We start from the raw sequence: 26,184 nt of genomic DNA on the forward strand, positions 1-26,184 counted from the left end.
AGAGAGGAGAGAGAGAAAGAGAAAGTAAATTCCTTCCTGGAAGTTAGGAAGGACTGTGTTTTACCCTGAATTTATGAACTAATTTTTGATGACTAATTCTTGTCTCTTCTTATAAGGTCACTAATCCCATCATGAGGGCTGTACCCTCATGAACTAACTACCCCCCAAAGGCCCCCATCTCCAAATACCATCATATTGGGGATTAGCGTTTCAACATATGGCGGGATATAGTATTCAGTCCATAGCACCTTTCTTTTTGATCTTGGGTTTATGAAGTACCCGGTATGGATGGGGAAAAGGATGCAGAACAAAGAGCCACTCACTGAGACCTGAGAGCAGAAGCAGAGTCTAGACCAGGTCCTCCTGCATCCGTTGATGAACCTGATCACTTTTGCCACTTGTAGGATGTGAGGAAGGTCCACGAGAGCAGGGCTGGGGTGGCAGTGAGCTGGCAGGAGAGAGACGATGCTCCTAGCTCAGAGGCCCCGGAGCTCCTGCGACATTGGAAACCCAGGCTCCGTTGATCCCCATCCACTGCCGCAGCCATCTTGCTCGTCCCTTAAAGGTCAGATCCGGTTGTTGGAACCGTCTGCAGAGGCCCGCTTGTCACCTCGCCCTTTGTTGCTAAAGGATCCAGTTCTCCAGAAAACAGAAGTGTGGCCCCATGTGGCACTGTGTCCTCCTCTCGTTTCAATCATTTCTTCGGGCTTCCTGTTACCATGGTTTCTAACCAAACCAGGTAAATGATACTCGGATAGAATGGGATGGAGACAAGGGAGGGAGCTCCCACTGGGATTAAAAATACCCTCTCAAGGCACATTACCTGGTCTCTCCCTTGTCTTTCTCCATCGTCTGCAGGCTCTTCCTGCCTCTCCCTGCTGGACACATCTGTGCTCATTTTCCCTTATCCCACTTAACCCCTTCCTTCCCCAAATCACAAATACAGTAAGTCCCTTACATACAAATGAGTTCTGTTCTGAGAGCGCGTTCGTAAGTCCAGTTTATTCATAAGTCCAACAAAGTTAGCCTAGGTACCCAACTAACATAATCGGCTAAATAGTGCTGTACTGTAATAGGTTTATAATACTTTTCACACAAATAATACATAAAACAAACACGAAAAATAAAGAAAACAGGGCTTCCCTGGTGGCGTAGTGGTTGAGAGTCCGCCTGCCAATGCGGGGGACATGGGTTCGAGCCCTGGTCCGGGAGGATCCCACATGCTGCGGAGCAGCTGGGCCCGTGCGCCACAGCTACTGAGCCTGCGCTCTAGAGCCCGTGAGCCACAACTACTGAGCCTGTGTGCCGCAACTACTGAAGCCCACACGTTTTGAGCCTGTGCTCCGCAACAAGAGAGGCAGCTGCAGTGAGAAGCTGGCGCACTGCAATGAAGAGTGGCCCCCGCTCACCGCCACTAAAGAAAGCCCGTGCGCAGCAAGAAAGACCCAACACAGCCAGAAATAAATAAATAAATTTAAAAGAAAAAAAAATAAAGAAAACATGTTTAATCTTACAGCGCAGTACCTTGAAATGTACAGCAGTCCAGTACAACAGGTGGCACGCAGGGGCTGGCATCGAGTGAACAGGCAGGAAGAGTTACTGACTGGAGGAGGGAGGGGAGGTGGGAGATGGTAGATCTGAAGGATCGCCAGCAACAGGAGACAGAGGGCAAGTGCAATTTCACCCACGCCTGACGTTGACGGCACAGGTTCCGATTCCTTGCTGGAACCAGATGCACGTTCGCATCGTTGAGAGTTCGCAACTTGAAGGTTCGTATGTAGGGGACTTACTGTATAGGTGAGAGAGCTCAGAAGCCCAACCCCTCAGGTTTGTTCATGCGTCATCCTCACCTTGATCCATTCGGTTCATTCTTGACATTGAGGCTGCCCCTCCATCCCCATCCGCTCCTCTCAAGTCATGGCTGCTTTGTTCTCACCCTGGATTGCGATTCTCTCCGGAGCTGAGAGCCCAAACAATCCTTCCTGCAATTGAGAAAATGGACATGAATGATCACTCCCTCTCTTTTCTCTAGTTCTCTCTCTTACCCTCTCTGTGACCACAGATAAGGCCCTTTCTTAGCTTAGCACTTTTCTCAAGACATGGCTACTTCATTGTTTCTTTCCTTGCACAGACGGGGAGATTGCCATGAATCCTGTATTTTATTTTAACAGCTCATCCATCCTTTCCTCTTGGAAATACAACTCCAGCTTTTATACCTCTTCTGTGTGGGTCCCTCCAAACCACTTCAGATCTGGTTGCCTTTTCTTAGTTTTTCCTCCCTGCGTGCACTCCTGACCACTCCACACTGACCACCCACAGACTCCCTCTCATCCCACCTTCTGTTCATGGATGAGCTTCAGCCCTCGGTCTCTCTAAATTCCAACCCACTGCCATGGTTTTGGCCACACCCCTCGGGAAAAACGACTCCCAAACTTGCATCCATAGCCTTGATCTTTCTTCACATGTCAGCTCTGTGTGTCCTTTTCTTAGGTCCACCTCCGCAAGTTCATTACCTTTGAAGTCCAATGGCCTCTTGGTCCCGGATGTGCTCTGCTCTGGGTGCCCTCATTCTCATTAGGATAAAATCACTTGTCTGTACATCCACGCTAAGTTTCATTATCTCTTTACCTTTTGGCAGTGATTCAGCTGGTCTCTGTGATTTAATACTTACCTGGAATGTTGGCTTTTCAAAACCAGGGGTTATGTCTTATTCTTTGGTACTTCCTGGGTGTGCGTTATACTCTGCGGTCTTTAACAGGATGTGTTATAATTGAACTAAAAGTATTGTTCCCCCCATCTTGTACAGCACTTAGGGTCTACCCGTCCTCTTTTTTCCCGTTCTCCAGGGCATCACCCTGGACGGGAGGTTGGCACTTCACCCTCAAAGCTCCCCACCCTTTTGAATGTGAAGACACGTTTTAATATTACATTTTTTCACAGGCTCCTATTGACTGGGTAATAATTTAGTAATTTGTCTACCAAATATTTGAAAATTACAACATTTACATAAGACATTATGTATTCAGTCCTCTAACAATGCTCAGTGTGCCTATGTCTTGTGAGACCCTGACCTTAATTTTGTGGCCATTTGGTGACCACCAACCTAGACTTTGGCAGTGGTTCCTAACTGGTTTTCCTGGCTCGAGTTTCCATCCCTCCAGCCTGTCCTACACACTAGTAGGTTATGCACCTTTCTGCGTATGCCACCTCCTGCTGAAAGCCTTCTCGCTCTTACCCTGGACCTTATCCTGAAAATAAGCTCCTTGACCTGCCATCCAGGTCCACCCCAGGCTCCCAGTCTCTCCAGCGGCAGCATCTGTTCCCCTTTGGCGTATGCAGTGTGTTCTGGGCAGCTTTTTCTCCCAGCAGGCATTTAGGTTCCAGTTGCTTAATCTTGGTTCTTATTCCCTTTGTCTGGAAAATCCCACCTTTTTAACTCTAAGAGCTACCTGTGTGTGAGACCTACATTAAACCATGCCTGGTGCGCACTCCTGCCACTCCAAGGGGCTTGTCCCACACATTTGTGCTTAAAATCCGCTTGTGTGCTGTGTCTTTTATACACACGTGCACGTGCTCACACATTTTAAACTTTCAGTTGGGAAATAATTCAAACATTCTAAAAATGGCACTCATATATCCTTGACTCAGATTCACGTGTTTTTAACATTTTACCCCATTTGCTTGATTTGTGCTCTCTCTCTCTCTCTGTGTGTGTGTGTGTGTGTATATATATATGTATGGGTGTAGTTTTTTTTTTCTAAACCACTTGAGGTAAGTTATGTACATCATGGGCCTTTACCTCTAAATTCATCAGTTGTATTTCCTAAGAAAAGGGATGTGCTCTTACTTAACAGCAGTTCAATGATCACTGTCATAAATTCCCATTGATACTTTTGTCTAATCTCCATCCATGTTCCAGGTTTGTCTGTTGTTCAGATAATGACCTTTGTGACACTGTTTCCCTCCATTACAGAAGCTAGTCTAGAGTTAGCTATTTCATTGAGTTGTCGTGTTTCTTAGCCTCCTTTAATCTGGCACATTTCCACAGCTTTTCTTTGTTTTTTATGACATGGACATTTTTAAAGGATACAGTTCCCTCCTCCTCCATTTTTTAATGGAAAAGTCCTCATTTTGTGTTTGAAGTTTCCTCGTGACTAGATTGAGGTTATGTATTCTTGACCGGAACACTGGATGGGGGTATCGTGTCACATCTGGCGGTACCCAATGTCCATCTGTTCGCGATTGGTGATGCTAATTTTGGTGGCCCACGTAAAGTGTTGTCTGACTTCTCCAATGTATAATTACTGTGTTCTTTCTCCCTTGCAACAAGTGAACAGTCTGCTGGGGAGAACCTTTAAAGTCATGCAGAGATATACTCATCAAAAGTTCCTCCTAGAATTAGCATCCAGTGATGGTTCTTGCCTGATCCAGCCTTTACCATGATGGTTGCAAATGAGTTTCCAACCCCAGTGCTCACTCAAAATTTATCGTTTGGTTCTTGGCGTTCTACTGTTAGCAAGAGACCCCCTCCCCCCTATTTATTTATATACCTGTCCATTCACTGGACTCATGAATTCCTGAATTATTCAGTGGTTTATAGTTCGCTACTTTTGTTAATTATTTTGGTGCTCAGAATGTTCAGATTTGCCAGTGGGAGCTCCTTCAAACTGGCTCCTGTGTCCTTACACAAATGCACACTTACTGCATTGTAAGTCCCTTAAGAGTATATTAATGTTGTGATCCATATGTGATGGTTACTAAAACGTGTTAGGAGAGAGAGATGACTCGTGTCTGTTGGTTGCTTTCTTGGGTCCTCCTCTCATGCTGCTGTTAAGTAACATCTATAAAGATCTAATACATCTGCTCAAGTCGTTTCATGGTTAGGAACTTTGGAGCGTCACAGCACTGAAAGTGCTGCTGGCTTGCACTGGAAAACCTAAGAGTGACAGTTACTGGTGTTAAGTTGTCTCTTATTTTTGAGTGTCTTTTTACCAAGCCGTGTTACTTACATGTACGTAGAAGGGCTTAGTGGATCAACATCCATTGTTGACATTCACCTGGGAAAGATCAAATAGAAACCTCAGAGTGGAGATGATTTTTTTTCTTACCAGGAATTATAAACTCAAATGCCTACAGGGTCCAGGAAGGTAACTCAAATGAATAAGGCACGTGCTTTGGCAGGGTGTGGATTGCAGTACACTGGAGAGCACATGCCCTGCCTTAAAGAGGCAGCTACTTCTCAGCTCTGACTACTTTTCCTTTGTAGGAACACAGGTGTGAGGTTGCCAGATCCTCTCGTTTTTCAAGACCATCCAGAAATCCAGATTTTTATGCAAAACCTAAAAATCTCCCGTTGTTACATCCTATCACCTAATTTTTTAGAAAGGTTAAAGCATACATCAGGCTAAATAAAGGACACTTCGGGTCTATAAGCTGAGCCAGCCAGCTCCATGTCTGTGGCCCGTGATTTCATCAAAGTACAGAGGCGGAGAATTGATAGTGGACCTTTCATGAATCTTCCTGAGGATATAATTTGATGATCCTGTGATTTCTTATCCAGAGGAAGAATTCTTTAAGGTTCATCTTAGAGTTCCATTTAAAAAAACAAAACAAGGTATAAAATCCCTTGCTGTAAAACCCAAACGATTTTCTTCTAATATAAGTCCCGAGTGTATTGCTAATGACCTCTCCCCAAAGCTTCAGTTCCCAGGGGCTTCCTGGCTCCAGTCTTAATGCAAACGTAGTTCTGTCGCTCGATTTTTGGAGATGAGTGACTAGCCTCTTCTCTGGAACAAAGAGGGGTTGTAACGACCGCTCCCTCCCTGTTCATACACACTCTAGCCTGTCATTTCCCCCCTTGCCAAGCCATTTCCACGGGGGAGCATCTTCAGTATATGTGCAGTTGGTCACGACTTCACACATATTTCCACGGAATTGTTACCAAGGAAACCTTTGCCTTATGAATTTTTTGTTTTATGACTTTGCTGAAGCAAACGCACTCCGAAAAGACAGTCTTCCACTTCACTCAAATGCTATGCCTCGGGCCCTGTCTCTCTCTGTCTCTCTCGCTCTCTCTGTCTCTCTCTGTCTCTCTCTCTCTCTCTCTCTTTTTTCTTCTAAAGAAGAAGCATAAGAAATGCCAAGTTATAGCACACGGCCTTTTTCAGATGCATATGGTGTTTTCTGTCCTGTGTCTCACGGTGGCTAGTTAGCTGGATTTCTGATTTGAAACGCCTTCAAGCCTTTGACCTACAAAATCAAGTAGAACCTATTGGTTTGTGATTGGAATACACACACCTGTCAGTTTACACTTGACCTTTGGGTTTTTTCTGAATGCCTCCGTGTCTCTTCTTTCTGGATAAATGATACCAGAAAAGAAGATCTCATGAAAGGCATGTTTTCGGTTCTTTCTCATCTGAAGACTTTCTTCCAGCAGCCTCGTGTCCTGGCCCAAGTTGTTGGAGGCCACGGCTGTGGCCCACCAGGCCAGTGAAGGATTCGATTATGAATGATTCTGGACAGGGGTCCAAATCTCTGCCTTCTAATCCTCACCCTAAAATTTTCCAGAGGACCTTGGCATCTCTTTCCTGCTCTGAATAGCATCCCTACCTTTAAGAAAACTATCTCCTGGTGTCTCATTGAAATGGGCAGACGAGCGTCTCTCTCGGCCCTGGTTTTTGCAGACTCAGCCTCACCGGGCATAAACCTGAAAGGCAGTTGCTCATTCCCCGTGTTTACTTTTATTTCCAGCCACATCTGGAGGCCAAAATTCATAAATTTATCGCCAAGCCTGACAACAGTTTACTGAGTTTGTACGTTAAGGCAAGGCGGGGGGGAAAAAACAAACAAAAAAAAAACAAAACGGTCTCCTGACTTGTCGGGTGTAAAATGGATGGAGAAATCAATGGGCAGACCATAAACCCCAACCTTGTTCATTAACATCTGCGGCCTGCCTGCAGACGGTGGAGGCGTGAGCCGGCCCTGTTTGTCTTGGAGGTTTAGCTCAGAGAGCTCCATAGTGTACTCTCCGTATACATACAGCCAGGCACCTTTTTAACCCAGCAGAGACCAATGGACGGGAACAAGGGCTGTTCAGAGGTGGAGGACCACAGGTCCGATAGGGGGAGAGCGGGACTGGGGCCCCGGCCGTGTTTACAATTGGGGCAGGACAGTGGGTGGGCCAGTTCTTGTGACGTACTTGAGGCTTTAAAAAACGGTCATAAATCTGATGTCTGCCAAACAGGGCTGGCATTTTCTTTTCCTTTCACAACCAGGTTTTGTACCACCCAAAAAAAAAAAAAAAAAATTTTTTTTTTTTTTTTAAAAACAAGAAATCGTCTAAGCGCTTGTGAAGAGTGTCCTCCTCTCCCACCGCTCTGGTGGAACGTTTCCCAGGGCACACTGGAGTATTTCCACGCAGGCTGTCGTCCACCCTCGCCCCACCCCTCCCCGGTCCCCCGCCACCCCAAACCCCTGGGGAAAGGCATTGCCATTATATTTTGCATTTTTACTGAAATGTTGGAGCGGGTACAGCAGCACTGACGTGCAACCCTGTTCGACAGCTTGGCTCTCACCAGAGATTTGCCCCACTTGCTTCGGGTCAACTGGGAGCACCCTACCTAAGCCAGCAGCTCCTTTAGGTAGCTGCTCTTCTGCCATAAATAAAGCAGGGACCAAGGGAGCAGTTTTGGAGGGCCCCAGGATGGGGGGAAGGGTGTGCTGTTTGTGGCCGCCAGCCACGGCCCCTCTGACGAGAAAAAAATGTGCTGGGGATGTCCTTTTAGCAGGCGGTTTGGCTCTGTGGTACCTCACGTCTGAGGTGAGCCCGCAGAAGAAAAGGGCACTTTTTGTGGTCAGGGCCCGGGGCTTGGACGAAACACTTGGCCGGAGAGAATATGTGCCCGGGGAGGGCGTGGCCCACCAAGGAGCAGAACCCCCCCCCGCCCTGTCTGCGAGGGGCTTGGCTGCCAGGTCAGGGAACACTGAGCAACTGTTGGAGAGCTTGGCCTGCCCCGGAGTCCAGGTGTGCCCTGGCCAGCCAGGTGTGTCATCTTACGAAGAGAAGCCCGAGGGTCCTAGTGTCCACCGCTGCCTTCCCGTGCCAGAGCTTCCCCTATACTTTGGGAAGCGCCCCCTTCAGGATCACTGCGTGTCCCGGGAGACTTGACCCTCTGTTGTTATTATACAGGGTAACGGGGCTTCCTCCCCGTCTCACTCCCCCAGGTCACCATGTTCCTTGTCCTCTCCGGGCAGTGTCCCAGCCAAGCTGCCAGCTGTCAGAGCTGAAGAGCTTACTGCTTTTCAAGGCATATTTCCTGGCTCCTGGCCCCGCGTGACTGCTTGGTTATTCGGACAGGGCTGTTCGAGGGCGTGAAACCAATTGGGCCAGAGAGGGAGGTTAGGGCTCCATCCAGTGGGCTGGGATTTCCCCATGGGGGGGTGGATAGGGGTCACAGACATGTCCCCAGCAGGGACCCCTGGGAGAAACCCAGCCATGGAGATGCCAGTACTTTTCCATTGATGGGTGGTGCCGAGAAGAGGAGAACTTTGAGCCCCAGTGACCTTGCAGCCTAGGGACTTTCCAGACCTGCCTCGGGAAGGTTATCCCAACCAGAGGCTAGGAATCAGGAAGCCTTTATTTAGTTTTATTTTATTTTTATTTTAATCAAGTTTCACTCATGGTGATAAGTTCAGTGGTCATGCTTGAGGCCCTCATCAATGCCTTCCCAGAAGCCAGAGGGCCAGAAAAGTACAATCTCACGGTTCTGCTCGCGTCCTTCCGAACTTCTCAGCTCAGTGGCAGGTGCTGCAAGGAAACACTGCTCTCAAGGGCTCCCTGAGTTTCTCCCCTCACCTCGAGGTCACGTCTGCAGTTCTGTGAAAGTGAGTGTTTCCCTGGCTTGTTATACTCATGGATGTTGTGTTCTCTCAAGTCTAGTTGTTTTTTGTTTTCACCATTTCAGAATTGCCACTCTCTGCAGTGTGGCCTTGGAGCTGGGATCCACCCCAGTTATGCCTGGGGTAGAGGCAGCAGGTGACAGCTCCCTGCAGTAACTCACGGGGCTACCTTAAGTCTTACCCTTCAGGTATCAGCTTAATGTCATTTCCTTCAAGGGGCCTCTGCTGTCACTGTAACTCGCTTCCCACCCCCATAGCATTCTTCTCTTTCTCTTCACAGAAGCTTTATCATTGATAATCCAATGTTTGTCTTTATTCGTGTTCATGATCTGTGAACCTGCCTGGAATACCAGCCAGCAGGACAGGCAGAGGCTGTCCGCTTATTACTGACGAAGCCCCAGCTGCCACCATGGCCTCTGACACCCCATAGATGCCCAAGCAGTATTTGAATTAACACCTCGAGGATGGGAGCTGGGGAATGGCGCATATGGCGGATCTGACATGGCTGCAGTTGGGCACTTGTCCTCCTGCATTTCTCTTGGCTCTGGTTTATACTCGGCTGCCTCTAGAGAAGGGGGAAAAAAGGAATTCCTTTTAACATTCAAGCCTGATTATTGATCTCTCAACCTTGCAGTTGCGATCAGAGGTGCAGAATTACGGTATATTTATTTTAGATGGGAAAACAATGCCGGCAGGATCATGAGTTTCTTTGCCGTTATTGCAGAGATGCATCATTGCAGGGGCATGTTTCTTAACTGAAAAGATGGAGTTGCAACGTCCTGGCTACTTGGCAGGTTTCTAAAAGTCCTGGGTTCTGATACGGCGTTCGTATAAGGTAAATCTCTAGTTCCTTCTGCTCTTGGCTATGTGGAAGGTGGCCCTGGTCACCTGCAAAGCTGCTTATCTTGTGACCATGTCAGGTCGGCACTTTCTGCAGGAGGGCTTAAAGGGCTGATGGGTTTTTTCACTCACTGCAGCATCCCTTTAAACTGAGAGTTTGCGTTTGGTCATGAATTCTCAGATGCCCACATGTTGGGAACTTTGGCGTTTTCTCCAAGCATCTTTGGATAGCCAGAACCTTCTGGTTGAAAGGCCCAGTTGGTGTGAATGTCTGCACAAGAGGCCCAAGACATTTTCTCCGTGCAGGAGAGTGTGAATCCTACAGGCTCTGGGGTCTAGTTGATAACGCCTGTGCTAGGAGACCTGAGTTCTAGGTCTGGCTTTGCCTCCACCCTGGGCCTCCTTTTACCACAAAGCCGGGCACCCATATTCCATAGTTGGAGACTGACTGAGGGTGGATAACCAGAGAAGAGAAAGCGATGAGCAAATATCTAATTTATGCAATTTGCAAAGATGTAATTATGGCAAACATAGAAAAATGTATATAAACAAAGATGGTGTAGAGGGTTTTGTTTGGTTTTTTGTTTCTGTTTTTGTTTTTTTGGTATTCCTTTGTCATCTGTGCCCACCTCTAAATGAACACAAACTCTTCTGCAAGTATGTCTGCATTTCCTGCCCTGTAAGGAGATTCAGGAATTCAAAATACAGTTGCCAAACTAGCAAACTAATTTAAGATGATGTATGAGTTTGCTGGAACTGATATAACAAAAAGTACCACAGACTGAGTGGCTTACACAACAGAAACGTATTGGCTCCTAACTCTGGAGGCTAGAAGTCCAAGATTAAGGTGTTGGCAGGGTTGGTTCCCTCTGAGGCCTGTAAGAAGGGGTTTGTTCCAGACCTTTCTCTTAGCTTCTGATGGTTTGCTGGCAATATTTGGCATTCATTAGTGGGTAGAAGCACCAGCCTCATCTCTGCCTTCACTTTCATGGGACAGCCTCCTGGTGTGTGTGTCTGTGTTCACACTTCCCCTGTTTATTTATTTTAAATTAATTTTTATTTTATATTGGAGTATAGTTGATTTACCATGTTGTGTTAATCTCAGGTGTACAGCAAAAATTTCCCCTTTTTATAATGACACCAATACTGTTGGATTAGGGGCCCAACCTTATTTCAGTATGACCTCATCTGAACTAATTACATCTGCAACAACCTTATTTCCAAATAAGATCATATTCTGCAGGATTGAAGGTTAGGACTTCAACATATGAACTGGGGGGGGGGGGTTGGTAGGGGAATACAGTTTAACCCATAACAGATAACAAATGACCAAGCCTTACAACAGAACTATAGAGGGAACTTGGATTCAAAAACTTCCAAATTATTAATGTCACCTCAAGTCTTGAGATTAATCTGAGGCATCCAAGAAAATGTCCAATGGGTAGTTAGAACTTCGTGGGGGAAGGGCAGAGTTAACCCTTCCTGCGCTTCCTAAGACTTATGATTTTTGCCACACTGGTACGTGTACACTGGTACACGTACTATTATTTTCTTGATATTTTTATACCCAGTTTCATAATTCACTTAAACACACTTTAAAAGGAAACCCTGTATCACTATCACAAATGGAGTCCAGGGTCACTGGGTGTAAATAGAAGATACAATGAAATCGTGAAAGATTTAGATTTTGTGGCTTTCCCAAGGCTCTGAGCCCGAGAAGTATTCTTTCTCTTTTTGTGTAGCTAGAATTGTAGAGGTGTTCAAGACTGGAAGCATCAATTGGAGATGTTCTTCCTGCTTTCATCAGGATGGAAAGAGATGGGACTTTCCTGGTGGCGCAGTGGTTAAGAATCCGCCTGCCAATGCAGGGGACACGGGTTTGATCCCTGGTCCGGGAAGATCCCACATGCCGTGGAGCAACTAAACCCGTGCGCCACAACTACTGAGCCCGCGTGCCACAACTACTGAAGCCCGTGCGCCTAGAGCCCGTGCTCTGCAACGAGAGAAGCCACCACAATGAGAAGCCTGCGCACCACAACGAAGAGCAGCCCCCGCTCGCTGCAACTAGAGAAAGCCCGTGCGCAGCAACAAAGACCCAGCGCAGCCAAAAATAAATAAATTTTTTTAAAAAAGGAAAAGTAAGGATGAAAAGAGACTAGAAAAAGGAAAAGCATTTCTGTGTGACTCAGTGTCATTTCATGTCGTGTTGGAGTGTGGCCAATTTATCCCAGGTGCCACTAGGTTATATATCGCCCCTATTTTGGGAGACACTGATCTAGTCCAATTGCCCCATCTCTTAGATGAGAAACTTAAGGCCTCTGAGAAATGAAGGCCCCTGACAGTCTTCAGATTCCATTGCTAATTAGTGGCTGAGCTGACTGTAGGCCGGTGATTCTCAACCAGGGACAGTTTTGCACCCACTCTTTGACAGTGGTCTGGAGACATTTCTGACTATCAAAACCGGGGGATGCTCCTGGCATCTAGTGGGTCGAGATCAGGGATGCTGCTAAACATCCTGTATTCTACGATGCCCAGGACCGCCTCCACTGCAAAGAACGGTCCAGCCCCAAGTGTCTCTAGGGCTGATGCTGAGAACCCTGCTCTCGATAAAGGCTTCTTGTCTCCTGGGCTCCTGTGGATCCCCTTGTTCTCTGCTGCTTTGTCTACGGGATTGCGAATGCTGTCTGTTTTCAGAACTGCTCAATAGCTATCACTCACACCAGAGAAACATCGGAAGACGTTATCTTCTCTAACTCATGAGGCTCCTAAGCCTCTTAGTGGCAGACATTACAGCCTCTGGTTTTCTCGACAATCCCTTGGCCTTGTAGTGGGAAAGTTTGCCCGTTATTCGTTGGAAATGGCCTGCACTCTGATGGTGGCAGAATTGTTCACCCCCAGATCTTCCTACATATAAGGCAGTAGAATAATCTTCATCTCCATCCTGAATGGAGGAGGTTTGGGGAAGTGGGATGTGTTAAGGAGAAACTCTGAAGGGTTTTTACATGAATCCGACAGCGTGAAAAGATGAGTCAGTGTGGACCATGCCTTCAAGGGGCAGCCACCCTAGCAGGGACGGTTAATACAGGGCCACAGGCTCTCAGAATACAGACAAGCTGGAAATTTGCAAGAGCACGAGAGAGCTGTGTGGTCTCCGAACAGCTGAATGTATACCAGGTGTTCCGAGAAACCAGCGGTGCTGAAGTTTGTATTGACGCCTATGCCTACGTAAATAGAAATTCCACCCGCTTCTTAACGACATGTCGTAGGCGATAGGCCCACACGATCTCTTCCGTAATTCTGGACTTCACCCTTCAGCTCCGTGAGTTGATAAAACTTCGCCTGCTCATGTCCTGGTGTAAGGCATGGCTTGACGACCTGTATGTGTGTGTGCGTTGTGTGCACTGTGCAGTTGGGCTGTGTCCAGTTTCTGCATCAGACTCCAGGCCCCGGGGTGGCCAGGCGTGTGTTTATTCTGCGCTCCTTTACACATATGCCCTCGTGTGCGCATTGCTGCCCTCTTAAAGGGCTGTGTAGCCCTGTGTTTGGGTGTCTGAGTCTTTTGGCAGAGGGGCTGGACTTCTTCCATTTTTCCCTCCGTCTCCTCCAGGCTTCCTCCTGGGTCCATCACGTCTGTCCATAGGCTAGTGGGTGTGCGGCCTGAGAGTCCCAGCAGGTCCCTGGTCTCCTTGGGAGCCTAGAATGTGATGACTGAGACTCACCATCGTCTTACCTCTGATCCTCGTTTAAGTAACTGTGTAAAATCACGCTCCACACACAGCCCAGGAGCTGGTGGTGTGAGACCGCATGTGGAGCCAGGCTGGGTCCCTGCACTGCCCGGTCCCGAGAGGGGCCTGTCGCCGTGGGATCAGGAAAGCCAAGTTAATCAACCCTCTGATCTGTCCGGCCCCGAGTCACAGCTCGAGGCTTTAAAATCAGCCAAGCCTGGAAAAGGAGGCGTCATATTATGAGGCTTTAGGAATTCCATTTAATATTTTAAAATGTCTGCACATTCCTTCCCGGTCTCGGTTAAATAACCTCTCTTCTGTTAGGATTTTCTGATAAACCCAAAGAAACCTGCAGCCGTTGCCCACACATGCCTTCCACAAGTAAAATAATCATCCCTCCTGCTCGCGGCTTGCCTTTCTTCTGAAATGGCACCCCTCCACCCTGTCTCCCCGCAGCCCCCAGCCCGCTTCTCCTGTGTCCCCAGACATCCCGGGGAGACAGGAAGAGGAGGAACGATGGTCCCGATTTTGCCAGTGGAGATGATAAAGCAGCATAAATGCAGGGTCGGGGCCGGGCTGCCCCGGGACTCCCGCGAGGGCCTCTCGCTTGCTTTCCTGGCTTTGAGCTGAGCCACGCACCTCCCGACGGTCTCATTCGGACACTGCCTTTGCCAAGCGTTCTCACTTTCTCTCCTTGGCGATTTATTGATCACCTTCTGTCTGCCTGCCTGCAGGTGACTGTGGACTATGCACTTTCTACTGATGCTCAAAAAAGTGGTAAAAATGCCGGTGCCCAAGGTGGTACAGCTAAAAATTGTCAGAGTGGTGACTCACACCCGGAGAGGCCCAGCGTCTTCCTTTCCACTAAGCCAGGTGAACCGTCTGGCAAATGACCCTGCAGCCATTCCCTCCCCACCTGCCCAGATGCTCCCACCCGCCCCCAGGGCGGTGGGAGCCGTGTTCTCCCACAGTTACTCACTGCACGTACTGGGCATATCATGTATGTACATACATATAACACATATGATGTAATCTATAATGTACACGTAGAATATGTAATATACCCCCATGTAATATGTTATAATACGTATCACAAAATAGGAGCATCAGTTCTTTTCAGTGTCATCTTTTCCCACTAGGTTTTCTACTCTGGTGAGTCTGGGACCTGCCCTTCCTGCTTGGCATTTCTGGCGCCTGCTCTAAAAGCACGAGCACACAGTAGGTGCTTTGTCAACATCGGAATTCCCTTGTGGTGTGCAGTGATTTTAGACAAGGTCTGTGCCCGCCTGTGTTTTGTGTTTTGTTGTTATAGGACTGCTGGGAGGCTTCGTGGTAGTTTTTCCTTAAGAAAACCCCACCTTCCCTGCAGGGGTGTGTGGTGCCTGCTATCGGCGTCCAGCGTCCATCAGGCCGGCTGGTCACGCTGTGGTCCTGAGGAAGGGCTGGAGGGGGGCGGGGAGTGTGCATCCCTCCCAAACCTCACACCTCACGCTGGCTGCCCATCTGTCATCTGCCTGCCCTGGACACGGCAGGGACCTGGTGGGAGGCGCACTGCAGTGCTTGGCCCAGGCTTCCCGGGAGAGCTCATTCCCTGATGGGGACAGGCTTCTGTGCATCAAACAGAGGGGCGAGAGCCTTCAGTACCCAGAATGAGCTGTCACACTGTGTCCCCGGGGCCCACCTGGGCCTTGGAGGGACTTAAGTGGCTCCCCGAGAAGCAGGGCACTGGGTGGCCCGGCATCCACGCTCCCACCAGCCAGGGCAGGTCCAACTTTGTTTGTACTTAACTACCAGGGTCCTGCATCTGAGTTCGTTAGGGAGGAGGGGAGGCATTTAAACTATCATATATAACATTCATTACGCTCCAGACACTGTCATAAGTGCTTTACCAAAATGCTAATTTATTTAACCCTCCAAACAGCTTTATAGGGAGGTGCTATTTTTTTTTTTGCGGTACGCGGGCCTCTCACTGTTGTGGCCTCTCCCGTTGCGGAGCACAGGCTCCGGACGCGCAGGCTCAGCGGCCATGGCCCACGGGCCCAGCCGCTCCGCGGCATGTGGGATCCTCCCGGACCGGGGCACGAACCCGTGTCCCCCGCATCGGCAGGTGGACTCCCAACCACTGCGCCACCAGGGAAGCCCTGGGAGGTGCTATTTTTATACCAGTTGTTGACAGATGAGGAAACCGAGGCACAGAAAAGCCCAAGGCTTGTACTACGTGGCAGAGGTGGGATTCACACTCATATGATCCCGCCTGATTCTGAGTGCTGCCACTTTAAGAAAGAACTTGGAGAACCATTAAGGGTTTAGTCCCCGTTTCCCTCTAACTCCTCTAAGTTCTCTGGAATAGCAACAGAGGAAGCTGATGGCTGGGCATTGGGAGAGGGGGTAAGACAGAAGAAGGGCCGTGTCAAGTCCTGTGACCACTTCCCTCCTGGCCAGCCCGGACACCAACCCTGGCAGGTGGGAGCTTCTTTGTCCCCCGGCCTCGAGGTACAGCTATTAAGTGGGGATTTGCCCATCCATAACTCAAGGCACCTGAAAAGTGAAACCGGGAACCGGCTCTTTCCCCGTGTTTTGATTAAAACAAACAACATCGTGAAATGTCAACCTGTTTGGAAAGTTTGCGGCATGGAAAGACGATTGCCCAGATGGCTTTTTAAAAGTATGAGAATTTGCCTGGCTGAACATTTTTTAATTAAGACCCTGAGTTAATGTTAATAACTATTCATAGCTCAGTGAGCTGGACTTGGGGTGGGTTGAGGGAACATTTGGTATCTCTGGCAGAGGCGGAACGTTGATCTGGCTGGCAAGGGGGCTGTCGGCCGCTTTTGCAAACCTAACGGACCTCGGAGCCCATTTAGGCCAGTTTGTAGTCAGAGTGTGGCCTTACGGAGCATCATCGGGGCTTTTCCTGTTAGCATAAGTGTTACTGCTGCCGCCCAGGTGGTCTCTGGGGCTGAGGTCTCCCCAGATGTGTTCCGCCCCAATCTGGTGAGCGGTCGTCTCAAGGGAATTCCTTGAAAAAAATGTTGCTTGGGGTCACACGTTTAAATTTACCTCCCTGACTTTCTGTGACCTCATTTTTCCTTAAAATATCATGGGAAAAGTGTTTTTGAGTTGAGCATTTTATTTTCCGTTCTAACATGGTGAAACTGACACAGGGGGGCCCAGGCTGGGCTGGAGGGTGGGTGACCCGGGCCTCGCGCACCTTCGCGGGTCAGCCCTCAGCAGGCTGGGGGTGGCGCTGGACCACAGCAGCATCTTAATCCCTGTCCAGTGATACCGCACCTCCGTGTCGCTGGTGGGTACACGCCGTATTCAGAGGGTGTCCGTCGAGGCAAAGATGAGATTTTAAAAGAGAAAGCTTGTAACACTTTTTTTTTCTTTTAAAGCATGGTAGATTGGGCTCTGTTTTAGGCTCATGTCAAAAACTCTGCTCAGGGAAGACCCAGGAGAGAGCTCAAAGTAGGACCAATGTTAGCAGCTCCAGAATGAGGTGGATTGGGAAAGACGGCAGCTCGGAGAGCTACCCAAAGCAGCAAGTCCAGCTCGTCTGGCTTGCAATCCTGGGAGAGCTTTGCCGTTGCTGAGATCAGCCACCTACATTTATGGAGTACCACGGGCCAGAGCACGTGGCTGCTATGATGAAGGATTTGTACGCTGTACTAGGCGCTTAGGAATCCAAACAGGTGAGGCATATTGCCCACCCAAAGGAATTTAAGGTTTCCCTGGGGAGAGAAGATAGATAACCTATCCCCTCCAGGATCTTGTGTTTAGCACAAACGTAGGGGTACCGGCAGTAGTCCTGTGGCTCAAGTGTGAGCCGTCACTGACAACTGGCAAGCCAGGTGGGATTTGGGCCGGGCTTAAAGGGAAGGTGTTGGGGAGAGGCAGGGCAAGGGAGGTGTTGCAGATTGTGGGGAGCAAATATTGGCTGAGAGGCCTGCAAAGCAGTCCTACAGCAAGGCTGGAGAGAGAAGAGGATGGATCTGCGTGCGCATGGCCTCTGGTTTCAGGCAGTAGGCAGCCACCGACAACTGCTGGGCAGAGTCTGGCTGAGTTAACTGATACTTTAGGATGATAAGCCGGAGAGCTTTATAGAGTGGACTGGAACAGGCAAGTCTGAAGTTGAGGAGCCTGTGTTGGGGGTTATTGCAACAGTGGAAGGAGGCAGAGTAACAAGGTTGCACTCAGCCTCACCCCTGGAGCCAGAGGAGCTTGGTGCAAATATTGACCCAGCTACTCATAGCCACCTGACCTTGGGCAAGTGTTAAATCTTCCTGTACGTCAATTACCTTATCTTTTACATAGGGACATTCTAATATTCATTCATTCCTTCAGCCAACAGCCGGCTGTACCATACAATGTGTGCTGATCATACAATGGAGAACAAAACAGACACGCTCTCTGCCCTCGCGGATCTAGTAGGCAGAGACACAAGCCAAAATGAAATAAACAAATACGGTCATTTCAGATGAGGTTAAGTGCTGTGAAGGACACAGCCGAGTTGCACTGCTTGGGTGGCCCAAGTAATAGAGCCGGCGCAGAGGGCCTCTCGGAGAATGTGCCATCTGAGCAGCAGAGACTTTGGAAGTTAAGGGAAGTGGTTCCACTAAGGAAACAGCAAGTGCAAAGGTCCCGAGGCACAGAAGAGCTTGGAGCTTCCCAGCCCAGAAATAGAGCCAGTGTGTGGAAGGATAGTAGACAAGGTGAGCAGTGATACCAGAAGAGGAATTAAGTAAAATGTTTACTGGGACACAGTAAACAAAAAATGACATTCTTATTAGGGGAACATTACGGACCTGAGGTTATCGAGGGCCCAAGCTGTTATCATGGCCATGGGGATATAACAGAAGACAGACCATGACCAACATTAGCAGAAGAACCAACTGGAGGTAGAGTGATGCTCGGTGTTAGGGGGAGGGCTGCCCATCTGCGTGATGGAGAGAGTGAAGCTAAATTCACCGAAGTGGGGAGCTTCCAAGGGGAGCCTGGTTGAGGCAGTAGAAGAGGTACCACTTGGATGTGGCGAATTTGAGATGATTTGGCAATCGGTGATCACCCTGCCCTGCAGGCAGCTGGCACACCGGGGCTTAGGATAAAGGTTAGGGCCAGGGTTTTGGGAAGCCTTTCATCAAGGATGAGGGGAAAGGGTGGAAATTCAGCCGGCTGAGGACTGAGCCTCAGGGCTCCCCTCTGTGCTGCACCAGGAGGCAGAAGAGGATCCAGGGAAGAGACGGGGAAGGCGATCTTGTGAGACTTGGGCGCCCGAACGGGGTCCACGAGGATCCCAGTCCCCAGGCTCACATACCCTCTCTCTTGTCCACGCTCCTGGGGGGGCAGCAGGCCCCTTATCTCCCCCATGGCCCCTGCAAGCTGTGTCATGGAGCCTGGCCTCTGTTTACAGCCTGGAGTTGGGTAACAGGCTCCAAGAAGTGGTAGGTCCCGAACTAAAACGTGAATGCCATCAGAGAGCCCTCTGTCCGTAACAACGCAGGTATTTGGAAAATGCCACGAAGCAGGTCTGCTCAGCCCTGCGGCTGCAGCCTGTCAGCAGAGCGAGGATTCTTGGTCAAGTACACAGTTCAAGCCAGTACTGACCATATCCTTCCGTGGAAAGCGCTGCTCTCCTATCAGTGAAATCTCAGGCTGCCCCTGAGATTACCCCGCGGCCCTTGCCGTCTGGGTGTGTCCGACTTCTGGTCTTACCCTGATCGTGCAGGAGGTCCCAAGGGAGCCCTTGCCAGGTTGCACCTCAAACCCCAACTTTGAGCCAAGCTGACAGCCATTGATCCCCGATTTCCAAGCTGTTTCTGATTTCACAGGCCATCCTGCAACTTCTATTTTGACTGTTTTTAAAAATTGCATCTATAGTTTTATTTCTAGTTCAAGACGATGAATATCCCTTGCATTTTTATTATCTATTGAATACCATGGCTTTTTTTTTTCTTTTTTTGTTTTGTTTTGTTTTGCGGTACGCGGGCCTCTCACTGTTGTGGCCTCTCCCATTGTGGAGCGCAGGCTCCGGACGCGCAGTCTCAGCGGCCATGGCTCACGGGCCCAGCCGCTCCGCGGCATGTGGGATCTTCCCGGACCGGGGCACGAACCCACGTCCCCCGCATCGGCAGGCGGACTCTCAACCACTGCGCCACCAGGGAAGCCCGGCATTTTGTTTTTCTTTACCAAACAATGCCTGTTCATTTTAGACGTGCAAAAATGAGAACACAGATCACCCATCAACTTACTTACCCCTAGATGACAGCTGTTAACCTTTGCTTTTTCTTCCCGGTTTGTTTTTATAACCTATGCAATTCTGTAATGTTTTTACAATAATAATAATAGCTAGCATTTATTTATTACTTACTACGGGCCAGGAAATGTGCTGTGCAGTTGAACACATGGTTTAATTTAGCACCAATGAGCAGCCTGTGAAATGGAGACCAGTGTAGTTCTATTTTATATCCTCAAAGAGAAATAACATAATGGTGGTGGCTAAGAGGCTTACTAGGGGCGGCAGGCAGAGAAAGGCCTTTGTGCCCTTCTACAGCAAGAAAAAAAATTTTTTTGGCTCTTAATAAATGTTTATTGTTAAACTGCAGCATACAGAGCACTTCAATACTGTGTCCCTGGAAAATATGTTTCCAAGAGGGGGTGTACAGCAGTATAAAGTATGTACTAGATAAGAAAAAATATATACAATAGCAGTAGGCAAGTGCTCACTTTAATCACAATTCTAAATTACTTATTTTCATATTAACATAGATATTTCATAAACCAAGAAAAACTGAGCTAAGTATTATGTATTTTTTAATGGTTAACACGAGTCAAAGAATTTTTATTTAAAAGAGATCAGGAGCTGGTAATTAAAATAAATTAATAAACCTTAATCCTGACCTGGAGACAAATCCCGGTAAAGATCCAGGTTCATTTTTCTTATTGATCGCACCCTCCAATTCGTTGTGTGAATTTGCCAGATTAGATGGTATAATTATCTTTTTTTTTTTTGCGGTACGCGGGCCTCTCACTGCCGTGGCCTCTCCCGTTGCGGAGCACAGGCTCCGGACGCACAGGCTCAGCAGCCATGGCTCACGGGCCCAGCCGCTCCACGGCATGTGGGATCCTCCCGGACCGGGGCACGAACCCGCAGTCCCCTGCATCGGCAGGCGGACTCCGAACCACTGCGCCACCAGGGAAGCCCGGTATAGTTATCTTTTATAGGCCTGGGTGGGACGATGCTCAGTGTTTACGCTGCAGGGGGGCGTGGTCAGTGGGAGCACTCAACAAAGGGTCTCAGCAAAGACTGCGAGGTCGGGAGATTGGAAGGAAGTAGGCAGATTCAGGGCTGAATTAAGAATTTTGTGACCTTAGGCACTTTTATCTTTGGGAGCCCCTTTCCTGGTAAAAATCAATCAATCAATCAATAAATCAATAATGGTATTTTACACCTCCATAAAAGGATGAATATAATCCAGGCTGGATTCATTGTTACATAGGCATTAACCTTATTGTCAAATTATTCCTTTTAATTTTAAAAGAAATTGGAACATTTTCGCGGGCCCCTAAATTATCATTGAGTCCTGGGCAGGTGTGCCCAGTGGGTGTGTCGGCCTTAGGTAGGTCCCTAGAAAGGGGACCTGGCAGCTTGGTGTCCTGACAGCTACTTGGCCTGTTTTGTAGAAGTCCCTCGCCTGTGATTTTGGACCCACTCAGAAGGTTCAAGAGTTCCCCCCAAACTGCATCCCTTTTTGGCCAGAGGCGGGGCTCTCGCTTACGACGTGTTGAAATCCTGTCTTCCAGCCCATTTATTCTTGTTTCCCCACCCTGGTCTTCTCTGGAAGCAGTCTGCTGTGGGACGGGACATGTTTCAGGCTAATGTTTTCTTGGGGCCTCACCAGCCGGGCCTTTTGTTCCTCAGTCCAAGTTATCCAGGAGGACCTGCCCCTTCCATCTTGGTTGGAGGTGGTTGGACCGAGAACCACTAGGTGATGTTTGGCTCGCAGCATCCGCGAGATGTCAGGAAGGAACCTGTCAGGGTCGGGGGGTGCAGGGGGAAGGCAGGGACCGTGGGGGGGCAGGCTGTGGGTAGCCTGTGGCAGTCTCTGGCCTTCCTTGGAGGTTTGGTGTCGGGCGTGGCACGCTGCTGTTGGCCTGTTTCCAAGGGAGGCCCATCTGCTCCCCGTCCTGCTGTTGCCCTGAAGATGCAAAGGCAGCGGGGAGGTATGTGTGCAGCCTCGGCAGATGTGGAAGCCAGTGTGCTGTGGGCAGAGAGAGGAAGCATCCGTGCTGCTCTATCCAGCCTCCCGAGAGGCCCTGCATCTTGTCTGCCCTGGATGGCCATGCCAAGGAGAAAAGCAAAGGGAAAAGAGACCCCTGCTTGTTTTAAAGACCAGAGCAAACACAAACCACTCTGTTCAAAGCGGTGGTTCTTAGGAATGTATTTCAGGCTAGAGGTTGGATTGCCTAGAACTGGATTATAGGAGAGGGGGAGGGGCCGCTCTCTCTTGGGACACAAGTAATGTCTCGCTCACCCTCCTACACTGCAGGAGTCAGCTGGGCAGGTCCAGAAACCAGCTGGCGAAGAGGGGAAAGCCCTAGCGGAAGAGTGGGGAGGAGTCAGCTTGCATGAGGTTTCTGGGGAGGCGGATAAGGAGGTGTTTGAGGGGATCCCTTCTAAGCTCTCGCTTCTGTGGACCACCAGTGTTGGGTTCACCCAGGAGCTTGTCAGAAATGCAGAATCTCCGCCCGCCACATCAGACCTACTGAATCTCCAGGTGGTCAGATGGTCCTCAAACTTTGCTGCATATTAGACTTTCCCTGGGAACTTAAAAAAAACTTAAAAAAAAAAAAAAACCCAGTGCCCGGACCTTAATCAAGACCAATCAGAACCACTGAGGGCGGGACCCAGGCTTCCCCTTGGGCAGCAGGAATGGCGATTTCAGTGAGTAGCCAAGTCTGGGGACCCTCCCTCCCCTCCCCATCTCATTCCCCCACCATAAGATTTAGAGAAGACCCCCTCGAGTGTCCCACTATCTCCCCTCCAATGTCTGCTGCTAAATTGGCTGGATTGAGACGTCATGGGGGCAGGGTGAGTTTAGATTCACTTGCGTTAAATTTCTCGTCTCCCCTGGAAGGCTGATTGGAATCCAGTCACCTAGGCTTGAGCTTGAATGAGTTTATCGGATGCTTTCCACCCAATAAGCTGAACATGGGTTGGGCAGGTGGGTGGCTTTGCATAAAATAGTAACAGGAATGGGAATCCATTCTGGGTGCTGGGGTTGGAGTTGGAGAGCACATTGCTGTTTTGCTCGCTTCTTTTCAATGAGTTTTCTAGCATTTGCGAGTTGTCTGGTTAGATCCCAAGAGCTGCACGGTTCATCGGAGCTAAAACTGTCAAGTTCTTTTCTCCATGGTCAAGAGGCCTATACTGCATTTGAGGTTGGCTGTGGTTGAGGAAGCCAGCCCAGCGAACATGTCCCCAGGATTGGGGGGAGGGGGTCCTGGAGCGCACCGGGATCCTGATCCAGCGGCTGCAGCCCAGCTCCATCCTCGGAAACTCTAGAAACCTAGGGAGTGATCCAAGCCCCACGATGATGTGTGTGCGTCCAGCGAAGGAACAAAACGCCACCCAAACAATCCTTTCTCTTGTGAGTGAAGGTTACAGGTTTTCTGTTTCAAACCTGATGGTGTTGTTTTCCTCCTTTTGCTTTCTTCTCTCTGTTTTCACTTGCCAACCTAAGGGTCTAGAGTGATTTCTTTGAGCCTTATGATGGCGAAGCTTAGAATGAGGCTATTATCTTTAAACACCTTTTGAAATACTACTCTTCCTGGTGTCTGAATTAGGTTGAACAGAGGTCGGATTTAAAGATTAAATATCTATTCTTTTGCGGCAACAGTGACTATGCTGATAACTGTGCGTGTTTGCTCAGGAATTCTACGGGTGGTGTGGAATAGCCTTGTTCTCTAGAAACCCGCAAAGGAGTAAAATTAATAAAAGCATAGCTAATATTTATTGAGTGCACAGAGCTAGGTGTTCCTCATGTGTTATCTCATTCAGTGAATTCAAACATATCATAAAGGTCAGAGTATATAAAAATTCAGAAATGCTGTCATAGAAATCTTTGAGCAAAAGTCTCCCCAACTCAGGACTGTGGCAATAGATTAATTTTGTAGTAAAGGTCCATTGTGAATTTAAATTTTGTTAAAACTTTAAAACAATGACTATCCAGTGTCATACCCATTCATGTCTTAGTTTATTCTAGATCTAGTTTATTATGGTGATAACCTATATTTCTTTGAAAGTATTCTTCAGTTTGCCATGTACACGATGGATAGGAAATGGATTTCTCCGTTTATTCTGAATTAATGGTAGTTTTATTCTATATTGAAGAATAAACAGCTATAAACTCCTGTGTCCCTGGGAGGCTGTCTGGCATTCGTTTTAAGCTTGAAGATGAGTTTCGTTATCTGGTTTCCTGTTGTAAATCTCCCTCTCTTTTTGCAGGTGACATCAGAGGTTCGTGACTGACCTGAGTAGGTGCTTTGAACCGAGAAAGAAGGACAAGATAAAAGGTGAGCTGCACATAGTAATCAGGGCACAGCCCTGCTGCTCTTCTTGCTTTGGGGGTTCTGCTCCTTCCACGTCATACCTGGCTGCCCCGATATCCCTGCGCACCTGCGTGCCAGCCTGGAGTGCAACTGGCAGGCCGGAGCCTTGCACTGGCCATCAGAGAGGGTCCAGAGACAGAGGCTGGTAAATTCTAACAGTCATCATGATAAATTCAGGCCAGGCTGTACTCTCACAGCTTCTACTTAGATGAACTCATTCTTACCTCTCACAGCCCAAGCCAGTCAGTCATGTTACGCCCAACCTACAGAGGAGGAAACCGAGGTCCAGCCACTCACCCGGGACTGCACAGTTAATTAGCGAGGGAGCCAGGATTCAAAGCCAGAGCTGGCACCGGCACTGTGATCTCTTTCCATTCCGAGTGACAGTGAATCGTCCCAGTCGCCGGCGCACCATGCATCAGTGTTCCTGCCGCCTGCTCTTTAGACGCGTCGGTCCGAGGCGGGACACAGATGTCTTGCATTTTGTGGGGAGAACCATCAGGTAGGTGACTCCAAGGCTGCAGGTCTAGGAGACAAGGGGGCGTATGATTTCTCCTGCTGCCCTTCAGGAGCAGAGACTGGCTGCAGGATTCAAGGGGATCGCAGGGCTTCTGGAATGCTGCTGACTGCAGTCTGGCCCTAATAAAGCAGGATGTGGGGCAAGGGGCCACTCCCTGGGTGCGAGGCCTGGGTTACCTGTAGCTCTCTAGACCCCATCATCCACAGAAGTCGCAGTTCTGGCTGTAAGTCCCAGGCACACGTACACGTCAGTCCTGCCAAGGTAGCTGGAAGCTCGGAACGTGGGCATGTTTGACTGGAGGCAGCAGATGGTCTAATAAAGGGCGTGCTGTGCTATGCAAAGCAGGGCTTTGGAACTGGGAGATTATGGTGCAAATTCGCCACTGTTGGTCTAGCATCAAGGTAAACAGCATGGACCCAGAAGTCCTGGGTTCAAATCTTACTTCCGCTGCTTTCTCACTTTGTGACCACAGGCTGGTGACCTTCACTTCTCCAAACCTCAGTTTCCACATCTGTAAAATGGGGATAATAAGGATTATCCCCGCCACGGTGTGATGTGAAATGAGAGAATACACCGAGTTAGGTGCCTGGCACCGTGCCTGGGACATGTGAAGCCTACAATCAATGTCAGGGTTGTTGTTGTTTTTCTTACTTGATCTTGGGTAAATCACTAAGCCTCGGTTTCCTCATCTGTAGGCTGGTGATGCTAACGCCTTATCCTTAGGGGAGGTCGTGAGTTAAATGAGATAACACAAAAAAGCATAGATCACAATATGTACCCTGTCTAGTAGTTCTCTTGCTCATTTATCATTATCTACATGGATCAGTCAGAAGGAAGGCAGCCACTGAGTGATACTAATCCCTCCATCCACTAGAATACCGAGTCCCAACAATTGCTCTACAGCGATTTTTCAATTTTTAAAAAAAAATTTTATTAGAGTATAGTTGCTTTGCAATGTTGTGTTAGTTTCAGGTGTACAGTAAAGTGAATCAGTTATACATGCGCACATATCCACTCTTTTTTTAGATTCTTTTCCCATACAGGCCATTACAGAGTACTGGGTAGCGTTCCCCGGGCTATAATTAGTAGGTCATTATTAGTTATCTATTTTAGATATAGTAGTGTGTATATGTCAATCCCAATCTCCCAATTTATCCCTCCCCTGGTAACCGTAAGTTTGTTTTCTACATCTGTGACTCTACTTCTGTTTCGTAAATCAGTTCACTTGTACCCTTTTTTTAGATTCCGCATATAAACGATACCATACGATATTTGTCTTTCTGTGTGTGCCTCACTTCACTCAGTATGACAATCTCTAGGTCCATCCATGTTGCTGCAGCCCCGATTTTCCAGTCTGAACCTTCTCTCTTCCCAGACGCCCGCTGCTGCTCTTGACTTTGGTAGCACAAGCTGGGATACACCCTAGGGGCTCCAGGCTTTCTTTTCCAAAGTAATTCTATTTGTTTTCCCTGAGCCTCTTTCTTAAACCCAGGATTCATCATGTCGCTTTCTGACTGAAAACAAACAGACAAACAAAAAACCTTCCATGGATTTCTATTGATCATCTCAGCAAACAGATCTCATTGGGCACCT

At 48.5% G+C, this 26,184-nt stretch overlaps 1 long non-coding RNA gene across 1 annotated transcript in view; it reads left to right on the forward strand.

Annotated features, from left to right (window-relative positions):
• LOC114889293 overlaps positions 1–26,184 on the forward strand; it is a 148,040-nt gene that overhangs the window by 101,833 nt on the left and 20,023 nt on the right. Inside the window, exons 2-3 of the long non-coding RNA XR_003792000.1 lie at positions 23,968–24,035; positions 24,305–24,573. This is a non-coding gene — a long non-coding RNA (uncharacterized LOC114889293). The remainder of the gene's footprint in view (positions 1–23,967; positions 24,036–24,304; positions 24,574–26,184) is intronic.

This window comes from Monodon monoceros, unplaced genomic scaffold (assembly GCF_005190385.1).
Source record: "Monodon monoceros isolate NGI ecotype Baffin Bay Population unplaced genomic scaffold, NGI_Narwhal_1 Super_Scaffold_9, whole genome shotgun sequence".
NCBI classification, from domain to species: Eukaryota; Metazoa; Chordata; class Mammalia; order Artiodactyla; family Monodontidae; genus Monodon; species Monodon monoceros.